Source organism: Pocillopora damicornis, chromosome 14, assembly GCF_964200805.1.
Source record: "Pocillopora damicornis chromosome 14, jaPocDami1.2, whole genome shotgun sequence".
NCBI classification, from domain to species: Eukaryota; Metazoa; Cnidaria; class Anthozoa; order Scleractinia; family Pocilloporidae; genus Pocillopora; species Pocillopora damicornis.
The window spans coordinates 5,517,509-5,527,500 of NC_142683.1; the positions used below are offsets into that span (position 1 = coordinate 5,517,509).

Below are 9,992 nucleotides of genomic sequence, written 5' to 3' on the forward strand. Positions count from 1 at the left end.
ATGGAGGAAAGTTGCATCGAACGACAGGAAGAGGAACTTCAAGTTCTCCATGCTATTTTCATGGACAACTTCCAAGATTTGAGAGAAGAGGTAATTCATGTATTAAACGATTTACTTAATTGATTAGGGATGAAGTCTTGGTAACTTGCCATAAGCAATAGGGAGCTGTTTACGATCTTGCCCATAATCATACCGAAGAATCATACAGTAGTTCAGGTTTAGTCTTTTGAAATACTTAGGAAATCGCCTGGAGCATAAAGCATAGACAATGGATATCAAGACAACTCAGAAGGGGTATCAAGACTCGTTTGTTAGGGAATAAGATGCATTAGGTGACACTTTTAGTGTGTTGGCCTGGCCATCATAATAGTCTCAAAGACTAGTATTTTCAAAATGCCCCTTTTTAAAATACTATATATGGAAGCAATGAAGCTCAGACCGCATTTCTTCTTCAAATGTGCCAAAAGAATGAAACAATAGCGTAATTAAGCGACCTCAAGCGGCAGCATCGACAAGTGTATTCTATGTGTTTTGACGTGTCAAAAAAGTCCAAAGAACGATTGAAAACATTTGATGCCTTCAAGTTTTTTCGCTCAATTTTTTCAATTTTTACTTGTATTTATCAAATTAAACAGAGCATTTTCAGAGCTTTAAAAAGAGACCTTGAATGAGCATATTCGATAATTGTAGGCGAAAGTTCGTAGTTTACTTCTTGTTCTTGCCATTTTAATTTATGCACAGGCATCTTTGACCGGCGCGCGAGAAGCATGAATTCCAAAGAATGGCCGCAGACATTTTATGCATTCAAGTTTTTTTCGCCAAATGTTTTAAATTTTAAGTTTTGCATAAAATAAACAAAGGGCATTTTGCGAGCTTCCTAGGGAGACCTTTGAACGAGGAGAGTGTGAAGCGTGTTTGCAAGTCGTGCACTCGCGAACATTTCGATAGGCGCATGCTAGATCTCAATCGAAATTTACAAATTTCCGGTCTAAGAAAATATATAGCTTCAAGTCTGACAGCTCTTAGCACATTTTTACGAATCTGAAATTCATCAGAGGCCTTTGAATACAATTGTGTTTGTGGGATGGGTGCGCTAGCGAGCCGTTTTTGTCAATGAACTCCAAACCTCTGTTATTTACGTCTAGGGCTATTGTTATTGTATGTTGCGTTTTATTGCTGTAGACGCAAATTTTCGGAACTGAAGCTATTGTTCGTTTTTGAACTATAAACAAAACAAAATTGTCACATGTCATTCAAGGGGCGTTCCGATTTCTATAGCTGTCTTACATTTCCGAGTGAAAGTGAAATCCGACGAGAACCTTAACAATTGCATGAATATATGCATACTTGAGTCGACGCGAAGTTGTAATGTGCTGACAAATCAGTTATGGTTGCTGCTATTTTCAATCTTGCTCAGCAGCTTGGCTGTACGTCTTCTTCACGCTTCATCGCTCTGGCTCACCTCTCTTTTTTCCACATCTTGACAATCTCTCAAAGCTAGTTCGGGGAGTTACTCGAAAAAGTATTTTCTGAAATAATGAGGTTTTTATCGCTATTATTGTTATTTTTCAAAAAGCAGGGCAAGATCTACTTGCGTTCTGCATGTGTTTTTTTTCATATTTGTTGTACAGCTATAGCAGTAATAAAAAGTAACTTATTTCTAGATAATTTTTTCCAAATCTTTAATCCTTGAGGGTTTTTGAACTGACGTATAATTTCTCTCTATGGCATCACTGCTGAAGCAAATATTAGTCTCATGAGGAATAATTCTTCACATTGCCCTAAGAAGAGTTTCAAGAACAGTATGAAGAATAAACATGCTGATCTTAAGGTGTAAAGGATTTAGTCAACTTAGTTTGAAAAACCTACAACCTACCTGTCATTCTAAAATTGCAGCAAAAGCATTATTCAGTTAAGAGTTAAGAGTTCCCTATTATGTAACTTGAATAACCGAGAGAAATTTCAAATTCTGAAGATATTTTGATGCAAAGAGGGTTCAAATGATAAATGAGAGTGAAAATACCAAGACTTTTAGAACAAGGTTTATTGAGAAAGTGGAGATCTCTTGCAACTGGGTAAAATTTTCTGACTAAATTGCAATAGCCTGGGCTCTTTTTTCGTTCAGCGGTGGAAGCGATATTCAATATGTCCTCCCCTTAACTTAACACTGTTCTAGTGTTACTGTATTTCTCAGCGAAAACCCTGCATTAACGAACATAGTGTTTGTCTGTCTATAAAGCCTGATGAACCCCCGAAGGTTTGTTTAAAGTTGACTCCATTGCAAAGTGTTGTGGCCAAGGAGGTCTATGCCAGAGTTGATTTGATCAAACAGTATACAGTGGATTATCCTAATCAGTAAGTATAGAATCCTTTAAATTTGTTTACAATCGTAAGGAGATAAGGGACGAAAACAAAGCATTTAAAAATACAAGGGATCCCAGGTTAAGACAGTTCTATGACTGAGGTTCGATTTCTTCTTCTTACTTTTTTATCATTATATAAAGAGTATTCTTCTGCAATTTTTTTTACATAACTCTTCTGAGACCTATTCCCAAAGACTAGTCAACAAATGTTTGGATGTGCAGTAATTACATATATGTAAGCAGTTCTAATTGTGTGGTAGCCCGTTATTAGTATTTAGTTTAATATGAGGTATTAAGTCTAAGTATGAAGTAGAAAGTATGTTGTCTAAAAGTGTATGCACCTTTCCGTTATTTGGATTATAGTATGCTTAACTATTTAACTCCCAGAAGTGCTTATCATGTAACTTCGCCCTATAAATTATTCCTACATTATTGAGCAAACAGGTGATGAAAATACTCAAATTTACCAGGTAAAAGTTGGTAATCTTGATCTAATACTAAATTATATTAACTTATTTTACAAGGAAATGTGTAGTAGCTGGGGGAGAGGATTAGCAATCAAATTTTTTGCAGTTTGGAGTAGTTTAGATATCATGTCTGTGTAACATGGTTGGTCAGTTATGTTTCTAGTGCATGTTGTTTTACAGCCTATTAAATTCATTTTCATATTGTAAAAAGTCTTCTAAATAACTATAAGTAATAATAACTATGTTTTATTTTACGAATCTCTCAAATTTTGTCATAATCTTGATCAGTTGACAAAAGGACTTAGTGTCCTGCGATCAGCTCTGTAATTATTATACTTTTGATTAACAAAACCAAATTCCCACTTCTGATTTTGCTAATTACTATTTTATGGCAAACAAAACTGGATGTCACAAGTTCTTATTACCATTCTATTTAATGGGAGTTTCACTAAGTGTTAGAGTGAAAAGCTAACCATTTAAGGCTGGTAAGGCAGAAAAGGTAACCCACGGGTAGTGCTGATTCTTTCATCATGATGATAGATTGCTCTGTGTCATTTTTAGGAGTCCAAAGCTGTCTATGTGCAATGTTGAAGATATTTCAGAGGAAGATGTAAATAAGCTTCAAACTGAGCTTTGCAAAATGGCTGCTGATCTTGTTGGTGAGGTGAGCTCTACATGTACTGTACTTTTATGTTAAACACACTGATAGTGCTTGACAGTTTCTTCATTTTTCTAAGTCAAATGTGCGCTGTTTGGAAGTGATTACCCATACTTGCTAAATCCTTGTGGTGACAAGGAAGTGAAGGGTTCTGTGGCCATAGATGAAAGTTACTATACTTATGCATATAATTAAAACAGTTTCAGCATATATACACAAAATTTTCTGGTGAAGTCTGCAAGTACCATTTTGTCAAAAAGTCGCCTTTTGGCGACCTTTAATTGTAAAATGGTTGCCATAAATTAGAATAATTTTGGTCGCCGATTGGCGATTTTTTTGAAAGTTTAGTTGCCAAGTTGCCATGTATATTCATTTTTCACTCAAATTAGTCGTATAAGCTGGAAATCACACATTCATTGATAAATAAGCATATTTTTTAATGCTACCTCTTTAACTCCCACATGCGATCCACTTGTAACTTCTCTCTATGGTATCCGTATGTTATCCAGCAAACAGGAAATGAGAATACTAAAACTTATCAGGAAGTAATTATCCTGATCTAACACAAAATTTCTTGAACCAACTTTCATGTAAAAGGAAATGTGTAGCAGCTAAAGGGGAGAATTTTTTTTTTTTTTAAAAAGGGGAGAATTAACAATCAGATACATGTATGATGGGAGTTAAAAAGGGGCTTATGGAAAGTAATTCATGGTTGCATTGGTTTCCCTCACCCTAACCCTAAGATGGTCAACATCATATTTGTGTCTTTCAGATTGTTTTTTTGTCTTGGTCTTTTTATGTATACTTAAGTTTCAACAATTTGACTCCTTTTGGTCAGTAACTTTTTTTGTTTTGTTTACATTCTGCTTGGCCTCTTTCATTTTGCTTTGGTTCTCATCGTTCAGTGGAAATGAACTTGAATTTCAAAGCCAACGGCATTGGCTTAACTTCAATTTATTTATCAGTCAGTTGTTGATGTTGATCATTGTCATTATGAAATTTTCTTACTTAAATTTCATATACTGCCTCACAGGTTATGGTTCTGCAATTAGCACACCATGTTCAAACATGTCTTCACCAACACAACAAACCACAGTTATCACTTTATGATGAAATGATGGCTGACCAGCTTAAAGAGGAGGAGAGACTCCAAGCTTCTGAGCATCAAAGACTGCAGATGGAGATTGAAGCTAACAAAGAGTGGGAAGAAAATGAGGTAAGGAGAATTTGTCCTCCAAAGTTTCTGTAAACTAAGGATTATTTTGCATGCCTTTGTAGGCCTTAGCTGTAACATTATGTTCGTCATTTATTAGATCCTTAGAATATAAAGGGTGTGTCACCATAACAACTGGAAGGGATCTTTAACTCTTTCACTCACAGGATCCCAAATTGTACTCGAAATCATGTGATTGCCTATACAAATTGTGCTTCAACCTACATACGAGGCGATTAAACACAAATAAGACGGGCGCGTGCAAAACGACTGCCAAAATACTTTTTAAAAAAGAACTTGGCTAGCAGCCATCTCACTCTGTAGAAATCGGCTATAAATTAACGCCCAGATGTTGGCAAGATTGAGAAAGCGAAATTCACTGACAGTTGAAGTGCTGTTCAAAGGCTGGAATACCATTTAGGTAGTAAAAGCATCTTCAAGGAAGAAGCGTGAGTTGGGGCTATTTTGTTTTGTTTCAGGTCAGGGATCATCCGGTTCTAAAGTTTACAATGGCATGAACATTACCATAGGTGATCTTGTGGTGGTGTGTGAATGGATTTTGTCGTCACTTCATGCAGGATCTCAGATGCGACGCACGCTGAGTATCACTGACAACCAGCAACAGGATCCGCAAGCAAGGATTTTGAAACAGGTCTGGTTATTAATTCAACTACTTCAGGTTTTTATTCTGTGATAAATTTAAATTTTAGAACACACAACTGACGCGGGAACGGGCTATACCACTGAAATTTTTTTGTTTTGTTGATTGTTTTGTTGTTTGTATTGTTTTCTTTTGTTTTTCTTTCGTTTTGTTCCATTTCCTACTAAACGGTATTTGCTTACAAAACAAATGTTACACGACGCAAAATTACAGATTTCCAGCCAAATTAAAAATAAAATTTGATGTTTTTGTGTTTTGTTTTCACTCTTAGGTATTCAGTATAGAGCAGAAGACTTTGTCCCTGATCAACTGCGTCAGTCATCCAAACCTGACACACTATTTAGCCGTTAACGTCCAGGAAGAATCTACTATTGTCAAAGTCCAGGTATTTTTAAGTGTAAAGTATTGTAGATATGTATAGTAAATCCTGATTTCTCGCCTATTCAACTTAAGATTACGAGAAAAAGGATTAATTTGGTATATTTCGGATAAAGAGGTAATGATGTCGGCCCCATCCAAGTGAGTATTCGTTCGCAAAAGTATAGGGCCGATTACATCAACAAAGTTTAGCCGTTTTTTACAAAACCGCGTTCTAAAATATCTTCAGCGGTCACCTCCATTAAGTGGTACCCCTATACTGAGTCCCAACGGCCTGTTTGTATTATCTTCCACCTGTATTAAACGGACATTAAAAGAGGAATTACTCAAACAAAACTAAGATTAATTTTTTTAAAGTAAATTTTGATTTTTCTCTCCTAAAATCAAATTAAATAGTGCTGTTGTGTATCGCTTTTTATAATACCCCTAATCTGTGGAACTTATATGATGCGGTCATCCCGCCATTCCCCGCGGGTAACTGTAGAATAGTTTTCCCCACCCAAGCCCTCCCCACACTTTTGTAATATAAACTTTTACCAGGGCGTGAATTTTCCCAAAACTATGCCTTATATCCTCTCCTTTATAAATTCAGTAATTAATTATTGTATTTTTCCTTTCTTCCTTTAGGTTTTGTCAGAATACGTTGGTGGCGGCGATCTCAGTTTGCACCTCAAGAAAGGAGGGATGCCTGTAGCACAGCTACGAGAATACACTCAGCTACTTGTGCTATCTTCACAGCAAGGCTGTGGTCCATAAGGACTTGAGGGTGAGTGAAACAGAGAGGTTCTGTTTATTAATTCATTAAACATTCTCCTTGATATCGTCAATTTTGCTTATGAGATCCCCTGTTGTTCCAGATTCACTCTTTCTCTTTCTTTTACAGTTATCTAGTTGCCGCCTTGACTCTGACGGAAATATTCGACTGGCCGATTACAGTGTTGGGAAAAGGTGAGTTTTATTTAGTAGCTAGAGTTTATAAATTCGTTTTCACATAGCAGATCTGTTGACTATTTGTACCAAAGGTTCAACTCAATATAAATAGCCTTTTGTTAAGTGGTACACATAGTTTTTTTTTCAAACAAATTCCTGCAAATGACGAACAGTTAACTAACAACTTTTAGATTTTACCAAAGGATCCCACCGGTTGAAATATTACCTCCCATTTTTTTGCCATAAGAAACATCTTAGTTTTCAAGGATTTTTTTTCTTTAGATCATTCTTAGTTTCATTTTTTGTTCCTATATGTAATGGTTATTATAGATGCAGTATCTTCCGGGACGAAAGATTCCAAACTCTTGGGGCACCCTGCTGAAGTCAAGGTTAACCTTGTCACATTCCTCCGCACCCCCTCCCATTCCTCTTTCCCTCCCCCTCCCCCGCATGGCTACGCCTATCTCGGCGCCTAGTAACGCCAGCAGCGTAAATTGATGTTATGATGCCCAGTGTTGGATCAGTATAATTTTACGTCCGTCAAAGAAACAGCGTAGTTGTTACAAGAACTAAGAAATTCCCGTAAAGTAGACAGGCGATTGAATATGTTCAAATAATATTCAAGGTTGTCGGATCTGTACCAAATTTATAGTGGGAATGTGAAAGAAACACAGAGTAACGCTGCAGACGAAAACAAAAAAATAACTTCTGGTTGTGGAAAGAAAGGAGATGTCTACAATTTGGTAAGGGATAGCTTCGTGAAATCTTATTCATGGGCCTTTGAAAAGCATGTGTTTCTCTGTTTTTCTTTCCTTAGCTTGATCCCCAATTTTGAGTGACACAATTCATCTGTAACACGCTTTCCTTGCGCGTGAAAATGCTTTCAATTCGAGGTATGACAGCGAAAGGCGGAAGGCGCGAAACAGTACGAAGCTGCAAACAAAACTAAGGGCGGAGCTTAGGGTTTGGGTTAGGGTTAGGTTTAAATTCAAGCAGCAAAAAAAGGGAAAAAAGAACTAAAACATGCAAACATGCATACTAAAAAGGTTAGGTTCAGCGTTATTTATTCCAACATAGAAGAGGCAACGAGGATGCTTGAGATTAATCAAGATTTTTTAACACTAAGAAAATTTTTTTCCCCAAGGGCCTACTCGTTCTCTCTTTGGCTGTCGGAGATGTAATTTTTGTAGACGTGAAATAAATATCTGCTTCATTGCCTCAGATTTGCGAGACTTCCTTTTCAAGTAGGTGATATATCTGAATTCTAACAGCTAGACTCATTTTTCATGCATGACAAACTCCAACAATTCGCTATTATTCTGCAATAGTAGTTTAGCTCGTTGGCACAACTTGTGAGAAATGGTGGTGACAAAGTTCATGCAAGAAAATGATTCTCAACGAAAAGTATGAATAACTGCTTTTATAATTCTTCTTCTTCGCAGTTGCTTAACGACCGATGAAAGAAACCGGTGGTCCGCATCTCAGCTACGCGAATATTCATTTTTAACCTCAGTCATATACGGTAGTTTAGCGCACGGTCAACAGGAAGTTGGAAAGAACAGTGGAAAAGCAGGGGATGATGGGCCGTCACACCTGGTTGACCAACCGGAACGCGAAGAGCCTGTACCTGACTTCTCATACATCTCGGGAGTTCCTGGACAATCCCGAGTAAAATGCGAATTTGAGGATCTGCAGTTTCTTGGAAGAGGAGGTTTTGGAAGTGTCATTAAGGTATACTTGAGTTAATGGTGTCAGTTTAACTTGCAAAGACGAGAACAAGAACATCGTAAAATCTAGATCTTAATAAGGTTTGGATTCCATCGGCAAGATCGACCGTACCTTTTATAGAAGACATGGTCGTTTGGGACGATGGGAACACACATGGGGCCGGCGAAGACAACTTTTTAATATGCTTATTTCTTGACTTGGTACGCTCATTGATGAAAACACGGAAGAGCGATAATGTCCTGCGATGAAGTAATCTGGTTTTTTTTGTCTTATCACGAGCTTTGTAAGTAAAAATTCTGTGGCCTTATGAAGAATCAAGCCACAGACCTTTCATATGTGACACGCAATCGCCATACTGCGGGAGTGAGTAATGTCGACAACCTCGTGTGGGTAAATAGAATAAGAAAGGTGCTAGAAATGTTTAAACCTTGTTTAACAAATAGAGAAGCCTTGACTGAGCTCTGTTCTGTTATAAAGCACTTAGGAAGCGGCTAGAGCACGAAAGAAGTGTAGGGAGAAACACGAGACGTAGTCGAGTGTTTCTCCCCACTTCTTTCGTGCTCTAGCCGCTTCCTAAGTGCTTTATAACAGAACAGAGCCCAGTCAAGGCTTCTCTATTTGTTTTATAATAAAGAATCCGTTAAATTACCCAAGCATTACTTTCAATTTTCACAACAAACTTTATTTCCAAAGCGAACAACAGTGTCGTCAGCATGCTGTATACTATCATAAAGCACGCTACAATAAGCCAATCAGAATCCCTGTTAGAATGGTTCAAATAATCTGATTGGCTGTACAAGACGTAAGCTGTCAAAAGTGTCAAACCATCAAAGTTCACCTTCTGCGATGGTTTACAAACTAAAATAGTTCGGCAGGTCGAATTTAACACTTTTGCCTGAAGTTTTTAAGTCTCTAATACAAAATCTTGAAGTGAAATGTTCAGTGAACTTCAGCCGAATTATGGCTCATAAAAACACGCGAGTTTTTTTCACATGACAAGGTAGAAAACAAACTGTTCAAGGCGAGTGTTTTTTTGAATGAACGACAGCCGAATTCACTGGAACATGAAGATTGCTCGGGATGACAGCGCGGCAAAACTCGGCTGCAGTGACAGATGTGACTTTCCACTCAACGCATCGGAAAGGATATCAGAACAAGCTCTTATTTTTTCACTCGAAGGGCGGCCGATGTAGTTTCTGAGGCTTGCTTTACTGTGATGACTGGAGATCGCCATGATGAGCGAGCCGCGATGGACTTCAGCATGATCATATTCGCTTAGACACCGTCATGATTAGAATGAATTTTCACAGTTATGCCAGTTTGATTATATTTTTCATCATTTCTGTTTTGTTCTGTTTTGTTTTTGAACACTGAACATTATATACTATATGAATGTTAGCTGTGTTTGATTTTTATTTTCGTACGTAACCTTGCAATCTAACTGAGCGTGAATCAATCTTTAAAACTCGGAATGTCTATTTTGTTTTTCCTTTGCGGATTTTCGTATCTGCTCACGTTTTAATAACAAACTTTTATTTGATTTTTCTATTAATTGCCGGCTCGCTTGTTCCGAAATTTCACTTTCAATTATCGG

The 9,992-nt window shown here is 37.3% G+C and overlaps 1 pseudogene across 1 annotated transcript in view; it reads left to right on the plus strand.

The window, feature by feature from the left end:
* The window catches only part of LOC149034143 (eIF-2-alpha kinase GCN2-like), a 21,444-nt pseudogene continuing 11,452 nt past the window's right edge, over window positions 1-9,992 (plus strand). Inside the window, exons 1-11 of the transcript XR_016182940.1 lie at window positions 1-90; window positions 2,240-2,355; window positions 3,392-3,494; window positions 4,522-4,704; window positions 5,123-5,353; window positions 5,634-5,747; window positions 6,368-6,506; window positions 6,624-6,688; window positions 7,296-7,413; window positions 7,815-7,914; window positions 8,113-8,401. The product of XR_016182940.1 is annotated as an eIF-2-alpha kinase GCN2-like (transcript). The remainder of the gene's footprint in view (window positions 91-2,239; window positions 2,356-3,391; window positions 3,495-4,521; window positions 4,705-5,122; window positions 5,354-5,633; window positions 5,748-6,367; window positions 6,507-6,623; window positions 6,689-7,295; window positions 7,414-7,814; window positions 7,915-8,112; window positions 8,402-9,992) is intronic.